Raw genomic sequence first — 3615 nt, forward strand, 5'->3', positions numbered from 1 at the left:
TCGGGAGGGGTGGGGTCCCACGGGGTGCCTGTGCCTGCCCCACCACGGGCAGACCTGGCTGGCACCGGTGTCCCCACAGGTAGCACTCGGCACGGGCGACACATCCCTGCCAGCCCCTGTGCCCGTCCCAGGGGTCCCGGTGTGGCCATGCTGCCGAGCAAGTAGTGCTGGGCAAGATCCTCTGCCTGGCCTTTGGTGGGCTCTGTCCCTGGCCAGGGTGTGGGGAGGGCTCACAGCCCCCACAGCCCTCAGAACACTGCCCACCCAGCCAGCAGCTCCCACGCAACTGTTATTAATGACAACTCCTTATATCACCATGGCAACGGGGACAGAGGGGACAGAGGGATGGGGTCCAGGGATTCCCCTGCAGTAGGCAGCTCTCCTGGGGCCAGGGTACCCAGTGCTGCCCTCCCAGTGTGGGGCAGAGCTTCCCATGTCCTTCTTGGTCAGTCCCAGCCCTGGACCCCAATGGTGGGACCCGCTGAGAAGACCCCACCCAGGAGAAATGTTCCCCACACTCCCGGGACAACTGTATCCACACTCCTTAGATGTCTGTGCCCACACTCTTGGGACAGCTGTGCCCATACTCCCCCATTCTTCCCGCTTGGCACTGCTGGATGGTGCCCGCTCACAGGCCATACCTGATGTCCAGGGGCTGGGGCTCTGGGGTGCCCCTCTGCCCCAACTCGACCTTGCTCCCTTCCTGTCCCCACAGCTCCCGCTGCTCTTGACGGAGCCCGACGTTCCTTCCCAGGCCTGGGACAGTCCCACAGCTCCACCCCAGCCTTATCAGCACCCTTTGCCCGGGAAGTGGCACAGGACAGGACAGGACTCCACGTCACCCTGAACGGGGTGGGAGCAGACACTCACCCTGCAGCCATAGCTCCCTATCCCATGCCACCTCATGGCATCTTGGCGGGCTCCAGGGACCTGGTTGTCACCTGTGCATGGCCATGGTAGTGTTGTGTCAGCACCCTGGTGTGATGGCACGCAGTGAGGACGAGAGCCCCCGTGGGGAGGGCAGCTTCTCTGGGGTGAGCAGGGAGGGCAGGAGCAGGAGGGAAGGGACAGGCAGGGAGGAAAAGAAGGGCAGGAGCAGGCAGGGAGGAAGGCCAGGAACAGGCAGCAGAACCAGGCCGGAGCCTGTGCCTTTAAGCACTACTCCAGTGCTGCTGGCAGCCAGGGCTGTTTACGCCAAACTCCCATTTATCTCCTGTCCTGCCCACGCAGCTGCCAGCGGGGCAGCGCCGGGGGCACCCGCAGCACCCTGCCCCGCTCTGCACTCGCGCAGGCCTGTGCGTGCCCCACGCCCTGCTGCAGGCATTGGCACGCACCAGTGCGGCGGCTGTGCCCCCCTCCCCGCCCGCTGCCGGCAATGGGGAAACCTCTCTGGGTGTCTGGGCAGCACCAAAACCTGTGGCCTGGGGTCAGCAGGCAGGCAGGGAAGTGGTTTCTGCACCAAATTCCCACACCAGTGCCCGCCACCCTGTTCCGACTGGCAGTGGGTGCCTGGGAAGGTGGTGATGGAATGGTGCTGCTGCTGTCTGCAGAGCGGGGACAGGGCTGCGTGTGCCTCGACGCTGCTGCTACTGCTGCCCACGAGCTCCCACATTCCTCTGCAGCCAGCCCCAGCATGGCTGGCAGCACGGGAATGGCCCCTGCTCAGAGACCTGCAACCGGCTTGCACACAGCCCACACGCCCGGGCTCTCCCCACCTTCCAGGGCTCACACGCACGCCCCCGGCTCGGCTGGCTGCTGGGAGCTGCCAGACAGCAGCCGGCAGTGCCTCCTCTCAGCCATGCACACGCACGGTGTGTGAGCACACATGCACGCACACCTGCAGAGCGCGGCTGCGGGCCCTGCACAGTCACACCGATGCTCCAGCCCCAGCTGCTCAGCGCCGGCTGCTCGGAGATTGCGGGTCTCACCGGAGCAGGGATACCCAGCCGCATGGCCGCAGCTGGAGCACACGGCTCCGCTTTGCTGCGTCCTGACAGCCTCCTGGGAGGGGCCTCAAGCAGGACGAGGGGCTGGGGGAGCCTCTGGCCTGACAGGGCTCCCCACGGGGCCCCGGAGCATCCCCCTTTCCATGTGCACCAGCTGTTACACCCTGCCTGAGCCAAGGGCCTCCCACGGGGCCAAGCTGGGCTGCCCCCCTACCTCTCTGGCCCGCTGTGAGCTCAGACCCTACTGCCAGAACCTCCTGGCTGCGGTGCCGGTGCTGTCTGATGGTGGCACACAGCCAGCTCCCCACTGCCCCAGAGCACCCCCTTTGCCCTGGCAGGACGCTGCGGGGGACCTGCACCCAGGGCACTGGGTACCCCACAACACATGCCTGTCTCATTGCTCCCGTCACTCCTGCACGATGGCAGACTCAGTTCAGAGGACCACAGGGTATCCCTACAGTCCACCTGGTCCCCTGGGATGCCAGCACCTGCCTGCACCCCACACTGCTCGCACCCCCACACTGCCTGCCTGAGGGGCTACAGGAAACACGGGGTGCTGCCCTGGACCCCCACTCCTTGTTTGGCAGCCCTAGTACAGGGCAGGGAAGAGCCAGCAGAAACCCCAGCCAGTGAGCACCATTGGGGGGCAGTGAGGTGGTGGGCTCCAAGCATAGGCATGTCAGCTCCCTGGAGTGCAGGAATGAGGGGGTCCAGGCTCAGGGATGGGTGCCCCCTTCCCAGCCAGTCCTGACTCTGCAAAGCCCAAACCAGCACTGGTCTCCTCAGCCCCATGGCACTCTCGGTCCTGTGGCACTCTCACTACCCTTGCCCCAGTGCTCCCTGGGGTCAGAGGGGGTGCCAGCCCCCTAAGCAGCTGCAGTCCCAGCCAGAGCAGGCACTGAGGCCCAAGGGGTGACCCAAAAGCCCATGGGACCCCAACCCTCCCTGCACCCCAAGACCAGGGGCTGCCTGGGCACCAACACCTCCTCAGGTGCTGTGGCCACATGTCTGGGACACACAGGACATGTGCACCCCCCAGGTATCCAGGGCACATCACACACGTGGGACACGCCACACACACGCATGTCCGAGTCCTGAGCGTGCATCAGCATGCCTCCCCGTGAGCAGCCTGTGACGCCTGTCTTGAGCACCATGTGTGCGCTTCCGCACCCTCGGCCGAGCCCTGGCGTACGCACAGCCAGCACATGTAAACACACGCAGAGAGGTCACGGGGTGTTCACGCCCTGGGCGGCAAACACAGGTCTGGGAACAGGCTGTGGGAATGGCCCCCGGTGTGCCTGCAGCCTGCACACGCACACAGAGCTCACACGCTTGCACACGCACACACACGCGTACACAGGCACACGCAAACTCTCGCAGGCACACCCAGGCGCACACACACACGGCCACACACCGATGCACACACGCTGTCACACACACGCACGTTCCCACATCCACCCGCACCCCCGGCCCCTCCGCAAAGCCCCGCGCACGTGTCCCTCGGGGACCCCCGTGCACGTGCACACGCCTCCCCTCGCACAGCTCTGTGCACGCACCCCGCGCACCCGCCCGTGCACGCCCCTTGCACACGCACGCCCCTTGCACGCTCACTCCTCTCACACGCATCCCGTGCCCGGTGCCCCCCCGCTGCTCACCCGCTCGGCGACTC

The sequence above is a fragment of the Corvus brachyrhynchos genome, unplaced genomic scaffold (assembly GCF_000691975.1).
Source record: "Corvus brachyrhynchos isolate BGI_N302 unplaced genomic scaffold, ASM69197v1 scaffold200, whole genome shotgun sequence".
Lineage (NCBI taxonomy): Eukaryota > Metazoa > Chordata > Aves > Passeriformes > Corvidae > Corvus > Corvus brachyrhynchos.